The following is a 20,249-nucleotide window of genomic DNA, read 5'->3' on the forward strand; positions in this document are numbered from 1 at the left end:
TATGTACCCCACGGGACCTCTCCTACTGGAACACGGGACTCTACAAGTGTCCGGTTATTCTCCAGTATCCTTCCAGCATTGATAAGCTTCAAGTCATTGACAGTTTTTAGAGCTATATCCTTATCTGTTAGCAGAAATGAAAAGAACAAATTACATTCAACATTTAACAAAGCAAGTAAGAACAGCAGGCATGGATTGAAGCACCATGGAAGAATCGTCGTAGGCTGCAGTATTGGAAGTCTGGAACATCAAAATCTAATGAACATGTAGAGCATTAAAGCAAAAGGGAAAAACCAAGATATAAGCGACCTGCAAGTTGAAATCCTGCTTAAAAAAGAGAGAGCTGGCGGCGCGGCTTCCGCCGGAGGGAAGGGCGGTTGCGGTTCGCGGCGCGGCGGTGGCGCAGGGATGGGCGGCGACGGCTGGCTGCGCAGGAGGGTCGGCGGCGGCCTGCGCCGCAGGGAGGTGCGGCGGCGACGGGGCGGCGCAGGGAGGGGATTTTTACGCAGGGAGGGAGAGTTGGCGGCGCGGCATCCGACGCCAGGAGGGGCGAATTGACTCGCGGCGCGGCGGCGTTGACGCAGGCAGGGAGAGTTGGGGGCGCGGATGCGGCGCAGGGTGGGACGACGACGGATAGCAGCGCAGGGAGGGGTTGCGGCGGCGGTGGCTGGCGAAGCGGCGGCGGCGGCTGGCGAAGCGGCGGCGGCGGCTGGCGAAGCGGCGGCGGCGGCTGGTGAAGCGGCGGCGGCGCAACGTGGGACGGCGACGGCTAGCGGCAGCAGGGAGGGGCGCGGCGGCTGACGACGCAGGGAGAAGGACGAAGGGAGGGAGATCTAGCGGCATCGCGGAGGTGAGGAAAGGGAGGGGCGACGGTGGATGGCGACGACATGATAGCGACGGGCGACGGAGGAAGTGTTGGCGGCGGCAGCGGCTTCTGGCGCGACGGGCGACGGAGGAAGTGTTGGCGGCGGCGGCGGCAGCTTCTGGCGCGAACGGTGATGGAGGGAGTGGCGGCGGCTTCTAGCGGCACGGAGGCGAGGAAAGGGAGGGGTGGGATGGCGACGGGTGACTGAGGGAAACGGACGGCGGAGGACGCGCGTGCGCCGCAACTCACGGAATCTCCAGGTGAACGGTTCCGCGCGGAGGGTACTGGCAGCGGACGGCCCAAAATGTCTGGAGTGAGGTGTGGCGGATCCACTTCGGATCTACTTGGGTAAACATGATTTAGCCACCTGATATGCGACGCTCATGCCTAAGCCAAGTAAACACGAAGTGCCGTCGGATTTTCCTCCGATTTAACCACTTGAACAGGACCATTTTAGCAGACTCACACGAAGGTGAGCGGTTCCAGAGAGTACAACAAGTCCACCGAGTTAACAACTTAACCACTTAGTTTTGTTACGAAATAAACATCAGAGTTTTACAAGGTTTCCAGAAGAACAAAAGAAAATAAAACCACTAGCGGAAGCAATCGTCGGGGGTCGGACGTCCTGGTGAGGCCAGCCGGGACATCACTGATCCCTCTCCTCGCCGTCCGAGGAGGGATCCCACTCGACCGTCCAACCCGGAGGGAGCTGGGGCGGCCAAGTGCCAGCAGGAGAAGGGTCGGGAGCAGCAACCTCACCTGAAAACAGGAGCCACAACAAGGCTGAGCTACTAAGCTCAACAAGACTTAACCGACAGGAGTAAAACTACTCCACACTTCTAGACATGCAGGGCTTTTTGGCTGAGGGGTTTGTTTGCCAAAAGCACTAAGGAAAACCCTATTTTCAAGTTTTAGCTCCAGTTCTAGGTTCATTAACCAGTCTAGGTTTTTGCAACCTATTCTAAGCAATCATAGAACCAAAACAAGATATGTAGATATATCAACAAAACCATGTCATCATCAGATTCCTCATTTACTCAGGGTGACATAGCGATCAAGCAGTGTCAAACTGTGAGAGGCAGATGAATCGATTCGAGTTCTTTAACCATGCATGGTGAACCTAACCTCACGACATCCACGCACCCGGAGGTCGCTTCCTGTGTCGGCCTTCCCCATCAATCCCCTAACCTGTGTCGGGCCCATTTCCTTTGGTGCAAGGTTCAACAGACCCGGCCTCTGCCGTTCTGTGACCACGCTTGCCACCACGTGCGACAACCAGCAGGGGAAACTCCGTTCCAAGAACAATGGGGCGACCGCTCACGTCTAGGTTCAATCCGGTACTCGGCTTCCTCATCCCATACTAAGTATGAGGTTAGTACTTTCAAACACTTGATCACGAGCACCACCACTGTCGGTGTAGGGTCACGAGGTAGGCTACGCTAGCGCAAAACAAAATTTTCTACCGCGTATAACCAGGAAGAGCTGCCGTATAAGGATCACGGGATTACCACTCGACGCACTACTGGTGCGGAAGATGTAGATATGCGTCGGTGCAGTGAAGACGATCACGTAGTCGTACGTAGTTGATCAATGTAGTCGTACGTAGTCGATCACGTCCAGCAGCTCCTCAGCAGCTCGTCCACGTGCACAGCAAGATCGCCTCCGGTGCCGCGGCTCGTCGTCGGCTCGTCGTGGCTCGTCGGCGGCTCGTCGATGGCTCGTCCAAGTGCTGCAGGCGCAACACCTCCAAGGTATCCACACGTGCAGGGAGGAAGCGTCGCAAGCCGGACTGCTAGATCCGCGAGTTGCAACAGGCGAGGGCGTGGGAGGCGCGGCAAGTCTGTTCAGCCAAAAGGTGTCAACCCTAGGGCGCCCCCACCCCTCTATTTATAGAGGTTCCTGATGGGCCTCTGGATCCGAGGCCCATTAGCATTCCTAAACCTAATCCAACTCGGATCAAATCCGAATTGGGCTTCCAGCCCCTTAAGTGTGCGACCCTATGGGTTCGGATACGTATAGACATGGCCCGAGTACTCCTACTCGGCCCAATAGTCGGTAGCGGCCTCTAGCAAGACGTGCCAACTCCTATACGCATACGAAGATCATATCAGACGAACCATCACAACATAATATACATGCTATTCCCTTTGCCACACGATATTTGGTCTAGCTTCAAGCCGACCGCTCTTTCTCGATCCTGTGATTCGGAATCCCTTTGTAGGTTAACTCTTAACCGTACGTAGCATGGCCATGCACTTTCGGATCCGATCACTCGAGGGGCCCAGAGATATCACTCTCAATCAGAGAGGGGCAAATCCCATCTTGATTGACCATGTCTCATAGCATGCTTCTTGACAAACCCGAAAGCTACCTTTATAACTACCCTGTTACGGTGTAGCGTTTGATAGCCCCTAAGTAGGTCAATCCACATCTAGAATACATGCGACAATCTCAGGTCTAAGGACAAAGCGTATATGTTGTTTAAAGAGAGAACTACTTCTCGTGTGGGGTCAGTCCTAACACATGTCTCCACATGTGTCCACATTATTAGTTCAACATCTCCATGTCCATGACTTGTGAAACATAGTCATCAACTAATACATGTGCTAGTCTAATATTCATGTGTGTTCTCACATGAACTCCGACTAGGGACGACTTTAGAATAACCATACAAGTAAAGAGTTTCACATACAATTCACATAATTGCAAATCAATTCAAGTAGCCTTTAATGGATATTCAATGAACACAATATACAAATCATGGATACAAATGGAATATCATCATCTCCATGATTGCCTCTAGGGCATACCTCCAACAGTCTCCCACTTGCACTAGAGTCAATCTAGAAGGTACCTAATACCCATAGCTCTTACATGCGCATCATGCTTAGCCTGCGGGAGTGGCTTTGTCAACGGATCAGAAATGTTCAGATCCGTGTGTATTTTGCATATCTTGATCTCACCCCGGTTAACGAAGTCTCGAATGAGATGAAATCGCCGCATTACGTGTTTGTTCTTCTGGTGGTTCCTTGGCTCCTTTGCTTGCGCAATTGCCCCATTGTTATCACAGTAGAGATTCAATGGGCTGGACGCATTCGGGAACACACCAAGCTCAATGAGGAAATTCCTTATCCAAACACCTTCCTTCGCGGCTTCCGAAGCCGCGATGTACTCGGCTTCTGTCGTAGAATCGGCCACCGTCTCCTGCTTGGAACTCTTCCAACTAACAGCACCACCATTCAGCGTGAACACAAATCCTGATTGTGACTTTGAATCATCTCTGTCGGTTTGGAAACTAGCATCGGTGTAACCTGTTACAACGAGCTCCTCCTGACCTCCATAGATGAGGAACATATGTTTAGTCCTTCTCAAGTACTTAAGAATGTTTTTCACCGCTGTCCAGTGACTCTCACCTGGATTAGATTGGTGTCTGCTTGTCATACTTAGCGCATATGAAACATCTGGGCGAGTACTTATCATTGCATACATGATAGATCCAATAGCCGAGGCATATGGCACTCTACTCATGCGATCCCGCTCATCAGCAGTCGAAGGACACTGAGTCTTGCTGAGATGTATGCCATGTGACATAGGCAAGAACCCTTTCTTTGCCTCTTCCATGCTGAACCGCTTCAACACTTTGTCAATATAAGTATCTTGGCTCAAACCTATAAGCCTTCTCGATCTATCTCTATAGATCTTAATGCCCAGAATATATGCCGCTTCCCCTAAGTCCTTCATCGAAAAACTATTTTTCAGTGAAGTCTTTACGGACTCAAGCATAGGAATGTTATTTCCAATCAGTAATATGTCATCCACATATAAGATTAGAAATACTACAGAGCTCCCACTAACCTTCTTGTAAACACAAGACTCTTCTTCGTTCTTGGTGAAGTCAAACCCTTTGACTACTTCATCAAAACGAATGTTCCAACTCCTAGATGCTTGCTTCAATCCATAAATGGATCTCTGAAGCTTGCATACCTTTCCAGCATTTTCCGGATCGACAAAACCCTCGGGCTGTATCATATACACGTCCTCAGCTAGGTTTCCATTCAGGAAAGCTGTCTTGACATCCATCTGCCATATCTCATAATCGAAATATGCAGCTATAGCTAGAATAATCCGAATGGACTTAAGCATCACTACGGGCGAGAAGGTCTCATCGTAGTCAACTCCTTGAACTTGTCGAAAACCTTTTGCGACAAGTCGTGCTTTATAGATGTGAACATTTCCATCCATGTCCTTTTTCTTCTTATAGATCCACTTGCACTCTATGGCTTTAACACCATCAGGCGGGTCAACCAAGTTCCAAACTTGATTGTCTCCCATGGACTCTATTTCGGATTGCATGGCACTCTGCCATTTTTCGGAGTCTGGGTCCATCATTGCTTCTGCATATGTCGCAGGCTCATCATTGTCCAACAATAATATTTCTCGCATTTCGCGGAGCCTTGCTGACCTTCGTGGTTGTGGCGGTGCTTCTCTTGCCATGGGTATCTCAACTTGTTCTGCTACGTTAGCATCACTCATTGATTCTTGCCCGATTGGCTCATCTTGAACTTCTTCAAGATGCACTGTCTTTCCACTCTTTTCTCCTTTGAGAAACTCTTTCTCTAGGAAAACGCCGTTCCGAGCGACAAACACTTTGCCTTCTGATCGGTTGTAGAAATAATATCCCAAAGTTTGCTTTGGATATCCCACGAAAATGCACTTATCCGACTTGGGTGTGATCTTGTCTGACTGAAGTCGCTTGACAAACACTTCACATCCCCAAATCTTTAGAAAAGAAAAACTAGGAACCTTTCCAGTCCACATCTCATATGGTGTCTTAACTACGGATTTAGATGGTACCCTATTAAGTGTGAAAGCTGCTGTTTCTAGAGCGTATCCCCAAAATGACAACGGTAGGTCCGACTGGCTCATCATTGATCGAACCATGTCTAACAAAGTTCGATTACGTCGCTCGGACACACCATTTCTCTGAGGTGTTCCAGGCGGCGTAAGTTGTGGAACAATTCCGCAACTCTTTAGATGATTGCTAAACTCGTGGCTCAAATACTCGCCTCCACGATCAGATCGTAAGGCCTTAATTTTCTTGCCACGCTGATTTTCAACTTCATTCTGAAATTCCTTGAACTTTTCAAAGGTTTCAGACTTGTGCCTCATCAAGTAGACATAGCCGTATCTACTAAAATCATCAGTGAAAGTTATGAAGTATTGGAATCCTCCTCTAGCCGTCGTGCTCATTGGTCCGCATACATCACTATGTACGAGTTCCAACAAGTCTACTGCTCTCTCAGGAAATCCTGTGAAAGGCGTCTTGGTCATCTTGCCTAGCAAGCAAGCCTCGCATGTCTCGTATGATTCAAAATCAAACGAAGTTAGAAGTCCATCAGAATGGAGCTTCTTCATGCGCTTATCACTTATATGACCCAAACGACAATGCCACAAGTAGGTAGGACTCAAATCATTAGGCCGAGGCCTTTTAGCACTTACATTACAGACAGGTGAACCATCAAGATTTAAAACAAACAATCCATTCACAATGGGTGCAAAAGCCATAAACATATTATTCTTAGAGATCACACAACCATTGTTTTCACTCGCAAATGAATAACCATCCCTCATCAAACATGAAGGAGACAAAATGTTTCGACTTAAACTAGGAACAAAATAACAATTATTCAACTCCATAATAAATCCTGACGGGAGGTGGAGTTGCATCGTCCCGACGGTCAAAGCAGCAACTCTTGCATTATTGCCCACGCGGAAATCAACTTCTCCTCTTTCCACGCTTCTACTTCTTATCATTCCCTGCATCGAATTGCAAATATGAGCAACCGATCCGGTATCAAATACCCAAGAATTAATAACTGTATCAGCGAGAAATATGTTGTCTATAACTCTGCATACTGCTTGACTGTGTGGGTGGTGCGGACAGGAAGGAAGTGGGCGGTCTTGGTCAGGCGGTCCACTATAACCCAGATGGAATCATATCGCTGTGAGGTAAGGGGCAGTCCAACTATGAAGTCCATGCTGATGTCTTCCCATTTCTAAGAGGGAATAGGTAGTGGCTGCAGGGTACCTGCTACCTTTAGATGGCTGGCTTTGACACGTTGATAGGTGTCACATTCTGAAACATACCGGGCAATTTCCGACTTCATTCCACTCCACCAAAAGGTTTGACGGAGATCATGGTACATCTTATTGCTGCCAGGATGGATTGAGAACTTGGAGAGATGAGCTTCATCTAAGATCCGCTTCTTAATGTCGGGGTTGGCTGGTACAACCAGTCGGTTTTCATAATACACCTTCCCAATCTCATCTTGTCGAAAATGCTTATACCCTTCATCCTTGAATGAGATCTTCCTGATGATCTGCTTTATTTCCTCATCCTTCACTTGTGCTGACCGGATTTGGTCTTCCAAAACTGAGTCAAGGGTGATGTGGCTGAGGGTTCCATGGGGAATAATTTCCAAACTGAGTTTTCCCATCTCATGACACAGAGTCTCGGTGAAAGCTGTTACCAACAAGCAGTTGCAACGGTTCTTGCGACTAAGAGCATCAGCCACCACATTGGCTTTGCCGGGATGATAGTGAACTTCCAAGTCATAGTCTTTTATCAACTCCAACCATCTTCTTTGGCGCATGTTGAGGTCGGCTTGAGTGAAGATGTACTTGAGGCTCTTGTGGTCGGTATAGATGTTGCAGTGGGTACCCATCAGATAGTGTCTCCATATCTTTAAGGCATGTATCACTGCTGCTAGCTCAAGGTCGTGGGTTGGGTAGTTCCGCTCATGAGGTCGTAATGCTCGTGAGGCATAGGCAATGACTCGGTTGTCTTGCATAAGAACACACCCAAGTCCAGTGCCAGAGGCATCACAGTACACATCAAACGGCCTAGAAGGGTCGGGCTGAGCCAAAACTGGGGCTGTGGTCAGCAGGTGCTTCAGGGTCTTGAAGGCTTCTTCACACTTGTCGCTCCACGCGAACCTGACCTCTTTCTTCAATAACTCTGTCATCGGCTTAGCTATCTTAGAGAAATCCGGTATAAAGCGCCGATAGTAGCCTGCTAATCCAAGGAAACTTCTGATCTGGTGCACTGAGGCAGGAGGCTTTCATTCCATAACTTCCTGTACCTTACTGGGGTCGACGGCTATACCATCCTTGGAGATAGTGTGTCCCAAAAACTTGACACTATCTAACCAAAACTCACACTTGGAGAACTTGGCATAGAGTTGGTGATCTCTCAGCCGTTGGAGAACTACATGAAGATGATTGGCATGTTCTTCTTCGCTCTTTGAGTACACTAGGATATCATCAATGAACACCACTACAAACTTGTCCAGCTCGGGCATGAACACTGAGTTCATGAGGTACATGAAATAGGCGGGTGCATTGGTGAGTCCAAAGGACATGACCAGGTACTCGTATAGTCCATACCTTGTGGAGAAGGCTGTCTTAGGTATGTCGCAGGGTCGGATTTTGATTTGGTGATAACCCGAACGAAGATCGATCTTGGAGAACACCTTTGCTTCAGCTAACTGATCAAACAAAACATCAATGCGTGGCAGTGGGTACTTGTTCTTGATGGTCACAGCATTGAGGGGTCGGTAGTCCACACACATGCGTAGACTGCCATCCTTCTTCTTCACAAATAGGGCAGGGCAACCCCAAGGTGATGTGCTGGGTCGGATGAAGCCTTTTTCCAATAGATCATGCAACTGAGTCTTCAACTCGGCCAACTCAGCAGGTGGCATCCGATAGGGTCTCTTAGATATCGGTGCGGTGCCGGGGATCAACTCTATGGAAAACTCCACCTCTCTATCAGGTGGCATACCAGGCAAGTCTTCGGGGAACACATTAGGGTACTCACAGACAACAGGGAGACTTTCTAGACGGGCTCCCGATAGAGGGTATGCACAAGGGAGTGCAGACTTAAGATGTTTCAAGGATAGGATAGAACTGTCATAGAAGGGTGAGTTGATGTAGAGGATTCGGGCGGCTGTATCTAGAACCACTTGATGTCTAGCCATCCAATCCATACCGAGGATGACATCTATGCCTTCTAGGTCAAGGATGATAAGGTTTTCCTTGAAAAGGGTGGGGCCTAGCTGGAGAGGTACAAGGGTAACGATCTGATCCGATGCTATCTTCCCTCCCGGAGTGGCGATCACATAAGATTCCTTAGTGTGACCGACATCCAGCTCACATCTTTCTCTAGCCTTACTCCCGATAAAGCTATGAGAGGCTCCTGAATCAAACAACACAACAACAACTTGATTTAAAACAAGGAAAGTACCCGTCATTACTGGCGCACCTTCGGGGAGCTCGGTCAAGCTGGTGTAGTTGAGTCGGCCTTGTCGGACTTGTACCTTGGGCCTTCTTCCTCTGTTTGCCATGGGGTTCTGGCCTTGCTGCTGATTCTTGTTCCTGGGGCAGTCCTTAGCAAAATGCCCTTCATTGCCGCAGGTGAAACAGCGGCTACTAGCTGCAGGGCGGGGTGGTGCTGGTGGGGTCAGCCGGGGCACCTGTGGTTGGAAGCCAGGAAAACGGGGCGCTGTTGTTGGTGGGGGTCGGGCAATCCACCTTCCCGACTACTGGGGTCGGCCAGGGGCTTGTGGAGTAACCATCCGGAACCTTCGGGTTGGCTGGCTCGGAAATGCCACGGAGGCCTTCCTCTTCTGGTCGGCCTTGAGAGCCTGCATGCAATCCTCCTGAGAGATGGCCAGATTGACCAACTCATTGTAGGTGTCCACCTTGATGGGGTTCAATCTTTCTCTGAGCTCCAAGCTCAGTCCTCGGCGGAATCTGTCCCGCTTCTTTTCATCTGTGTCCGCATGGTAGCCGGCATAACGGCACAGGTCGTTGAAAGCTTGGGCGTAGTGCAGCACATCTCGGGTTCCCTGGGTAAGGGCCAGGAACTCGTTGAGCTTGCGCTCCAAGAGACCTTCCAGGATGTGATGCGCTTTAAACGCGGTCTTGAACTCGTTCCAGCTGACCACATGGCCAGCCGGTAGCATGGCATGGTAGTGGTCCCACCAGAGCCGTGCGGAGCCACGCAGCTGTTGAGCTGCGAACCGAGCCTTGTTATGGTCGGGGCATGGGGTGGTGAGAAGCTCGAACTTGGATTCGATCGTACGAACCCAGGCGTCAGCGTCGAGCGGTTCTTGTGTCTTCTGAAACAAAGGGGGCTGTGTCCCCAAAAAGTCCTCATAGCGAGCAACATGCGGCTGCTGCTGAGCCCTTCCACCATGGGGCTGCTGCTGTTGTCCTTGTACAAGATGCCTTAGCAGCTCGGTTCGAGTTGCTAGGATTGCCTCTAGTGGAGATGAGGGCGGGGGCGGGGGAAGATCCTGTCGCTGCTCACTGCTGCCGGGCACAAAACCAGATCTGGTGCGATACGCCATCTGCAAGAGTTAGCGTTCCATTAAATTCATAATCTTAGAAGTACTCAAACAATGGAACATATAAGTTAAATTCTCCAATGCAACTCTTGCTGATAATGCAACACACGTCCTCATAGGGGGAAGGATACACTTTTCTCATCCTCATGTTTGTTAGCGTTCATCGTAGCCTTGTACTCAACTTCGGGCGAATCATATCCTACCCAGACTCCTAGAATCCAGCTTAAGCCAAGGGGTCAGGCTAGGCGATCCTCCCGAGAAAAAGGGTCAGCAACGGTCCACATTAAAAGGGGGTCGGGCGAGGCGGAACTTGCCTCGAAGGGTCGGCGCACCCGATCTAGCGAACCGGGGTCGGCCAACTTGAACAGACTCACAGAAAATGGCGTGTGGTCGTGGCGTAACTCACTTAGTCTAATCATTCCAACACTTTACAAGAGTTAGAGGCCAGACTCAGGAATTGACTTCATTTACAGCGGCGTTCCAACACAGGGAGTACTCGACTCAAGGCTAACCTATTACAATCCTTTCCAACATTTAGGCTGCCGAGGAGTACAACAAAGAATGAATCCCTGGTAACTCTATATCTACAAATGGACACTATGAGTAGGAGAAGGGGCGCCATCTTCTTCGATGTCCATACTGGACGCTCCCTCATCCTCCTCGGGGTCCTCTTGAGCTTCGAGCTGCATATTGAGGGCATGCATATCGTCGAGCTCAGCTTGATGCTCCTCCAAGTGAGCATTGACAACCGCCAGCTCCATCTCTATTTCCATCTTCTCCTCCGACAGCTCGATCATGCCGTCCACTAGGTCGGCGACTTCTCCCTCGAGCTCGGAGATCCGGTCTTGCATGTCGTGTATCTGAATGCCCCGTTGGATAAGCTGGTAGGTTTGGCCTACCATGTCTCTCCTAGTTGACTGGAGGTATCCGTGAGCATCCACTGCGGTCCGGGCAAAGATGGTCATAGCTCTCCCTTGAAGCTCGATCAGCCGATAGAGGGCTGCCATGCATCTGACGTTGGTGGAGATGGTGACCATGGCGTACGTGGTGGCTAGCACCTCAATATTCCCGACGCGGTCGAGCCACGCCGGGTCCAGCCGGTTCCTGGCAGGGAACAGGCCGATAGGGTCTAGCGTGATCTCCAGGGGATGCAACTGGCAAAACTGGGTGAGAAGCTGGAGAGCGGCAGACTCCCAAGTCTCCTCCGGAGCAAGGCCGTAGGCTGATATTCCTAAGGAGGGCCAGTCGGGCCGCACAGGGGGAGGAGGTACCACTGTTGGAGGTATGCCCTAGAGGCAATCATAGAGATGATGATATTCCATTTGTATCCATGATTTGTATATTGTGTTCATTGAATATCCATTGAAGGCTACTTGAATACTTGAATTGATTTGCAATTATGTGAATTGTATGTGAAACTCTTTACTTGTATGGTTATTCTAAAGTTGTCCCTAGTCGGAGTTCATGTGAGGACACACATGAATATTAGACTAGCACATGTATTAGTTGATGACTATGTTTCACAAGTCATGGACATGGAGATGTTGAACTAATAATGTGGACACATGTGGAGACATGTGCTAGGACTGACCCAACACGAGAAGAACTTCTCTCTTTAAACAACATATACGCTTTGTCCTTAGACCTGAGATTGTCGCATGTATTCTAGATGTCGATCGACCTACTTAGGGGCTATCAAACGCTACGCCGTAACAGGGTAGTTATAAAGGTAGCTTTCGGGTTTGTCAAGAAGCATGCTATGAAACATGGTCAATCAAGATGGGATTTGCCCCTCTCTGATTGAGAGTGATATCTCTGGGCCCCTCGAGTGATCGGATCCGAAAATGCATGGCCATGCTACGTACGGTTAAGAGTTAACCTACAAAGGGATTCCGAATCACAGGATCGAGAAAGAGCGGTCGGCTTGAAGCTAGACCAAATATCGTGAGGCAAAGGGAATAGCATGTATATTATGTTGTGATGGTTCGTCTGATATGATCTTCGTGTGCGTATAGGAGTTGGCACGTCTTGCTAGAGGCCACTACCGACTATTGGGCTGAGTAGGAGTACTCGGGCCATGTCTATACGTATCCGAACCCATAGGGTCACACACTTAAGGGGCTGGAAGCCCAATTCGGATCTGATCCGAGTTGGATTAGGTTTAGGAGTACTAATGGGCCTCGGATCCATAGGCTCATCAGGAACCTCTATAAATAGAGGGGTGGGGGCGCCCTAGGGTTTACACCTTTTTGGAGAAACACACCTGCCGCGCCTCCCACGCCCTCGCCTGTTGCAACTCGCGGATTTAGCAGTCCGGCTTGCGATGCTTCCTCCCTGCACGTGTGGATACCTTGGAGGTGTTGCGCCTGCAGCACTTGGACGAGCCGCCGACGAGCCACCGACGAGCCACGACGAGCCGACGACGATCCGCGGCACCGGAGGCGATCTTGCTGCACGTGGACGAGCTGCTGAGGAGCTGCTGGACGTGACGTGATCGACTACGTACGACTACGTTGATCGACTACGTACGACTATGTGATCGTCTTCACTGCATCGACGCATATCTACATCTTCCGCACCAGTAGTGCGTCGAGTGGTAATCCCGTGATCCTTATACGGCAGTTCTTCCTGGTTATACGCGGTAGAAATTTTGATTTGCGCTAGTGTAGCCTACCTCGTATCCCAACAGCATGGACAGCACTCAACCGTGGAAATAGGTTCCCTTTGAATGGAACCGTATAACCCTTCGCATACTCACGATGCGGAATCAACACACGTATGATAGACGTGGCGAATCAACCGTGCTGATAGGTTCGCTGGAATCAAACCGTACCAACCTTCGTATGGATTACATACGGAACCTACGCACGTGTGATAGACGTGGGCGAAAACAACCACGATGATAGGGTCCTTTGAATAGAACTCCCTATCAACCTTTGCATGCTCGTGAGCGGAACTCGGCACACGTATGACAAACGTGGCGAAGTGCTCGAAGGGTTAGCAAGATAACCAAGTAAAATATTAGCCACCTAAAACAACCCCAAAATCCCCTAGGGCCTCTCGCACTAAAGTCATCCTTAACGATCGTACGAGATTTTTCAAAAAGTTTCTTGTAATTTTTATCTTTTCAAAGAAGTGTTAGGGCTTGTTGTGTTCTCTGTACTGCTAAAACCTCTCTGGTACCAGCTGTGGCGGATCCACTTCGGATCTACTTGGGTAAACATGATTTAGCCGCCTGATACACGACGCTCATGCCTAAGCCAAGTAAACACGAAGTGCCGTCGGATTTTCCTCCGATTTAACCACTTGAACAGGACCATTTTAGCAGACTCACACGAAGGTGAGCGATTCCAGAGAGTACAACAAGTCCACCGAGTTAACAACTTAACCACTTAGTTTGGTTACGAAATAAACATTAGAGTTTTACAAGGTTTCCAGAAGAACAAAAGAAAATAAAACCACTAGCGGAAGCAATCGTCGGGGGTCGGACGTCCTGGTGAGGCCAGCCGGGACATCACTGATCCCTCTCCTCGCCGTCCGAGGAGGGATCCCACTCAACCGTCCAACCCGGAGGGAGCTGGGGCGGCCAAGTGCCAGCAGGAGAAGGGTCGGGAGCAGCAACCTCACCTGAAAACAGGAGCCACAACAAGGCTGAGCTACTAAGCTCAACAAGACTTAACCGACAGGAGTAAAACTACTCCACACTTCTAGACATGCAGGGCTTTTTGGCTGAGGGGTTTGTTTGCCAAAAGCACTAAGGAAAACCCTATTTTCAAGTTTTAGCTCCAGTTCTAGGTTCATTAACCAGTCTAGGTTTTTGCAACCTATTCTAAGCAATCATAGAACCAAAACAAGATATGTAGATATATCAACAAAACCATGTCATCATCAGATTCCTCATTTACTCAGGGTGACATAGCGATCAAGCAGTCTCAAACTGTGAGAGGCAGACGAATCGATTCGAGTTCTTTAACCATGCATGGTGAACCTAACCTCACGACATCCGCGCACCCGGAGGTCGCTTCCTGTGTCGGCCTTCCCCATCAATCCCCTAACCCGTGTTGGGCCCATTTCCTTTGGTGCAAGGTTCCACAGACCCGGCCTCTGCCGTTCTGTGACCACGCTTGCCACCACGTGCGACAACCAGCAGGGAAAACTCCGTTCCAAGAACAATGGGGCGACCGCTCACGTCTAGGTTCAATCCGGTACTCGGCTTCCTCATCCCATACTAAGTATGAGGTTAGTACTTTCAAACACTTGATCACGAACACCACCACTGTCGGGCCTTAGCAAGTTTTCATAGACAGACGGGGCGATCATCCGACCACCAAAGAGAGTTACCCAAAACCCTGCCCCGTCCATCGTCCTTATAGTTGTAACAGAAAGGTAGACATCCAACTCCTACAACTCGCGAGTGACAGGAAATCACTTGGCTTTTACCGTCTCCTAGTTAAGCCAGCAGCTACTCGGTCCAACAGCTAGTGTTCAAATCCTGGGAAGCTAAGTCATGCCTCTAGGGTTTCAAACAACTCCTATACGTAAATGCACAAGTATGTTTTAAGGAAGGCATGTGCAAGTTTGGAAAACAACACAGGGTTTTCATGCAACCGGGGCTTGCCTTCGAGCAAGGAGGAAGAGAACTGCTCGACTTCGGGGGCGACTTCGGCTTCTGGGGGCAGGAGCTCAGCTACAGCTTCGTCTTCTGGCGCTGGGTGTAGCTCGTAGAAGCCATCGGCGAGGTGCAACTCTACACGAATGCAATGCAAGAGTTAGCATAGACGGTTATTTCAACAGCAACACTTGCACGTCTGAGCCCAGAAACTCGCGACAAAGAGCAGGAGGGTGGGGAGGTTCAAGGGAGCTGGTGGAGATCAAGAGGTAAGGGTTGTAAAGGAACTTATGATCTGACCCTTAAACTAAAGGATTTGGTATGCTAGGGATCCTCAGACTCAATCGCTGAAGGGTTCCCAAGTTTACACATACACCCTCGGGTTGAAGAAAAAGATCACAGCCGAGCCCTCGGGCGAGGCGGATAGGGGTCGGCGGAACAGGTAGGGTCGGGCGAGACGGAACCGGGGTCGGGCGGATAAGAGGGGTCGGGCGAAGCGGACAGGGGTCGGCAGCTTACCTTCTTCCTACAGGGAAAGCTTGGGGTCGGGAAGAAGCAGACTTGGGCGGAGTGACTAAGGCTTTGAACAACGGCTAAGTCCGGCAGTGCTCCGGCAGCGGCGGTGCTTCTTGTGGATCACAAGTGAGCTCTTACGCAGCACGGAGGAGCAAGCGGCTGGTTGGCTTAGGGAAAGCGGAGTGGAGCGGAGAGGAGAGTTCCTCAGGAACTTAGGGTGTGGCGGTAGGAGCTTGAGCAGGGAGCAAGAGAAAAGGCGGAAGGCAGCAATGGCGGAGGGAACTCCGGCGGGCTCGCGCATTCCCTTTTATAGCGGCTGGGACGGGGAAGGGAAGCGGTGCAGGAGCGAGAAGAGGAGCGGCGCGAAGGCCGGGGAAGAAGCAATGGAGTGCTCTGCCTGGGCGGCGATTGAGCGACGAGGGCAGTGGTGCAGGACTTTGGGGATGACGCCAGCGGTCATTGGGCTCTGGCGTCGGGGCGGCGCAGGAGCGGGTATGCCGGTGGTTGAGATTTGGCGGAGGCGGGCGTCGTCGTGTGGTAGATTTGATGGAAGTGACCGGTTTAACGGCGCTAGAATTGAGGGCACATAGGTGAAAAGACAGGCAGCCGCAGACGCGCGGGCGAGCGCGGAGCAATAGATTGTCGGGCGGCTTATGACAGGGCGGGGAAAGGAGCTATCGCTGCCGTGGTCGGGGTTGGCGAAGGAGGAATCGTCGGGTAGCGAAGACCAGGCGGCGCGACTGTGTTCGAAGTGACGGAAAAGACGGGCGACATCGGGCTCTGCGTGCGGGATCTGGCGGTGTGATGATGGGCGCGGGAGGCGAGGCGTTGCAGAAGGGTTGCAGAGGGGCTTCCACTGCCATTGGGGAAGGGGGCGCGAGAATCCATTCGGTCGCGGGCCAGAGACGAGGCTGAGCGGCGGGCGTCGGAGAAGATGAGCCACGCGGCGGGGAGACTCTGAAGCGGGCATGCAACTCGAGTGCGCCGGTCGCGGAAGATCTGGGGGAAAAAGATCTCGCGGGTCCACCGGTCAGATAGAACGGACGTTTGGGAAAGACTTAGAAGGATCCGACGGTGGGCTGGGTTTCGCGGGGTCGGAACCGGAGCGAAGCGGGGAGGGGTCGGGTCTCAGGGGTCGGGATCGGTCGGAAGGTTGAACTGAACACTTAGGCGCGGAAAACTAGACAGGTGATCAGGGGCTCGGATCAAGATTAACTGGGAAGATTTAGGGCCGGTCGTTACACGAGGGTCATCGCGCCCCGTCCCAATGACGGACCGCATTTTTGTGTCCACTTTGCTTTTTATATAGTAGAGATAGTGGAAGATAACCGTAGGAGTGATAAGGACGAAAAATGGCTAGACCATATTGTTGGGATACGAGGTAGGCTACGCTAGCGCAAATCAAAATTTCTACCACGTATAACCAGGAAGGACTGCCGTATAAGGATCACGGGATTACCACTCGACGCACTACTGGTGCGGAAGATGTAGATATGCGTCGGTGCAGTGAAGACGATCACGTAGTCATACGTAGTCGATCAACGTAGTTGTACGTAGTCGATCACGTCCAGCAGCTCCTCAGCAGCTCGTCCACGTGCACAGCAAGATCGCCTCCGGTGCCGCGGCTCGTCGTCGGCTCGTCGTGGCTCGTCGGCGGCTCATCGATGGCTCGTCCAAGTGCTGCAGGCGCAACACCTCCAAGGTATCCACACGTGCAGGGAGGAAGCGTCGCAAGCCGGACTGCTAGATCCGCGAGTTGCAACAGGCGAGGGCGTGGGAGGCGCGGCAAGTGTGTTCAGCCAAAAGGTGTAAAACCCTAGGGCGCCCCCACCCCTCTATTTATAGGGGTTCCTGATGGGCCTCTGGATCCGAGGCCCATTAGTACTCCTAAACCTAATCCAACTCGGATCAGATCCGAATTGGGCTTCCAGCCCCTTAAGTGTGTGACCCTATGGGTTCGGATACGTATAGACATGGCCCGAGTACTCCTACTCGGCCCAATAGTCGGTAGCGGCCTCTAGCAAGACGTGCCAACTCCTATACGCATACGAAGATCATATCAGACGAACCATCACAACATAATATACATGCTATTCCCTTTGCCTCACGATATTTGGTCTAGCTTCAAGCCGACCGCTCTTTCTCGATCCTGTGATTCGGAATCCCTTTGTAGGTTAACTCTTAACCGTACGTAGCATGGCCATGCATTTTCTGATCCGATCACTCGAGGGGTCCAGAGATATCACTCTCAATCAGAGAGGGGCAAATCCCATCTTGATTGACCATGTCTCATAGCATGCTTTTTGACAAACCCGAAAGCTACCTTTATAACTACCCTGTTACGGTGTAGCGTTTGATAGCCCCTAAGTAGGTCAATCCACATCTAGAATACATGCGACAATCTCAGGTCTAAGGACAAAGCGTATATGTTGTTTAAAGAGAGAACTACTTCTTGTGTTGGGTCAGTCCTAACACATGTCTCCACATGTGTCCACATTATTAGTTCAACATCTCCATGTCCATGACTTGTGAAACATAGTCATCAACTAATACATGTGCTAGTCTAATATTCATGTGTGTCCTCACATGAACTCCGACTAGGGACAACTTTAGAATAACCATACATGTAAAGAGTTTCACATACAATTCACATAATTGCAAATCAATTCAAGTAGCCTTTAATGGATATTCAATGAACACAATATACAAATCATGGATACAAATGGAATATCATCATCTCTATGATTGCCTCTAGGGCATACCTCCAACACATATACGGCTGGGTGCGGGAACAAAAATGGTATATATTGCTATTAAATGAAATTTTTCACACCCTCATCATATGTTGGTTTAGACGCCGGCGGTGATTTGGCAATGATAATACCATTATCACTGTCGGACCAGCGCATATTCATCGTCAGTCTCTATCCCCAACTGGCATTAGGACCTAGCTCCCGGTCATATCGGATATTTGAATACTAATTATAAGTATTAAACATAGACTAATTATAAAATTAATTGCACAGATGGAGACTAATTCACGAGATGAATCTATTAAGTCTAATTAGTCCATGATTTGATAATGTGATGCTGCAGTAACCATTTGCTAATGATAGATTAAATAGGTTCAATAGATTCGTCTCACGAATTAGCTCAGGACTTCTGCAATTAGTTTTATAATTAGCTCATGTTTAGTCCTCCTAATTAGCATCCGAATATTTGATGTGACAAGGGCTAAATTTTAACCCCTAGTATCCAAACAACCCCTTAATCATAGCCGCATCTCTAATGGTCAGATCCTACTGATGAGGGCATAGGCTGGTGCAGGCTAGCCACAGGCAGCTGCTATTGGCCGTTGGTGCCACAGGTTGGCAGCTTGGGCTCAGGAGTGGAGCTACCTATAGGCGGGGTGCAGAAATAAATAGACAATCCAAAAATTTGCAGAAATAGATCTCTGCCACCGGATCAAACGGCGGTAAACGACTACCGCCGTCTCAACTGGCGGTAAGACAAGATACTGCCAGGTGAAACGATGTCAGCTTTGCGCGTGCGCCACGTCAGCTGCCAAATCCACTTACCGTTGTCTGATCCGGCGGGCGGCACACGAGTTGCAGCGGCGCGTGGGACGAGGCTGTTTCCACCATTTCATCCAGCGGTATCCGGTTTCTGCCGGATCAGGGGGCGATAACATGCGCCGCCAATTCAAACGGCGAGAGCGGGATCGTTACCGCCGCCTGATTCGGTGGTAGCTATCTCGCATCTTTAAAAGCCACAGAGCAGCCAGGGTGGGGCATGTGTGTGTGCGCCTATTTCTGGAGGTCAAGACTGAGAGAAGGGAGGGAGCGGTCGGGAGGGAAGAGGAAGGGAGGGAGTGGCCGGAAGAGAAGAGGAAGAAAGGGAGGGAGGAGAAGAGAAAGAAAAGGAGGGAGGAGAGGAGGGGAGTAGGGTGAAGATTGAAGCCCAGATCTTCACTTCGTTTGAGGTATTATTATAAATCCCCTAGTTTAGCTTAACTCGTAGTTGGTAGAGTTAGTAGTTGTGTAGTACTTATATAAATAATGTAGTGTTAAGTAGTAGATGAAATCTAGGTGTTGATACGAGACATAGAAAAATATAGATTTGTCGGTATAGTGGATTTAGCTTAGTTATTTTTGTTATATTTGTTATAGTAAAATTAGTTTGTTGATTTATTTAGATAAATTTAAGATGAATATTATTCGCAATGCACAAGTTATATTTTATATAGGCATTCAGAATGTAGGTGTTTTAGGGGTTAGTTGAAATTATTACATTTAGTTATAATTTTTGTTCATGTTGTTCATATCTTTATATAGTTTTTCAGAATGTAGGTTTGTTTAGGGTTAGTTAAATTTAGTAATATTTAGTAATGCTCTCTGTTAATGTCTTGTATATTCACAGGGTAAACTAAAATTAATTTGTTCATATATTTAGATAACTCTAATATTTGTTATTATTGGCAATGCTCGAGTTAGATGTTTCTATTGTTGTTCAAATGTAGATGTTGTTGGAGTTAGTTAAATTAAGAACATGAGAGTAATAATATATGTTCATGTTGTGTATATTAACAGGCGTGTCGGAAAGTTTATTTTTCCAAGTGTTCTATGATCAGGGGAGGTTAGACATGATCTAGAAGGGGTAGATTTATCTGAATTTCAGTCGTTCTGCAAACAATTACCAAGAGCAAGAGAGAGGATTTGGGCTTCAATATGCAACTGGCTATTTAAGGCTTTCAATCTTGATAGAGATCAAGTTGAGCTATCAGTTAGTGCTGTAGTGAGGTTACAACCTGACATAATATTTTGGGAGTTGATGCTGCTTGAAAGAACCA

The sequence above is a fragment of the Setaria italica genome, chromosome V (genome assembly GCF_000263155.2).
Source record: "Setaria italica strain Yugu1 chromosome V, Setaria_italica_v2.0, whole genome shotgun sequence".
NCBI classification, from domain to species: Eukaryota; Viridiplantae; Streptophyta; class Magnoliopsida; order Poales; family Poaceae; genus Setaria; species Setaria italica.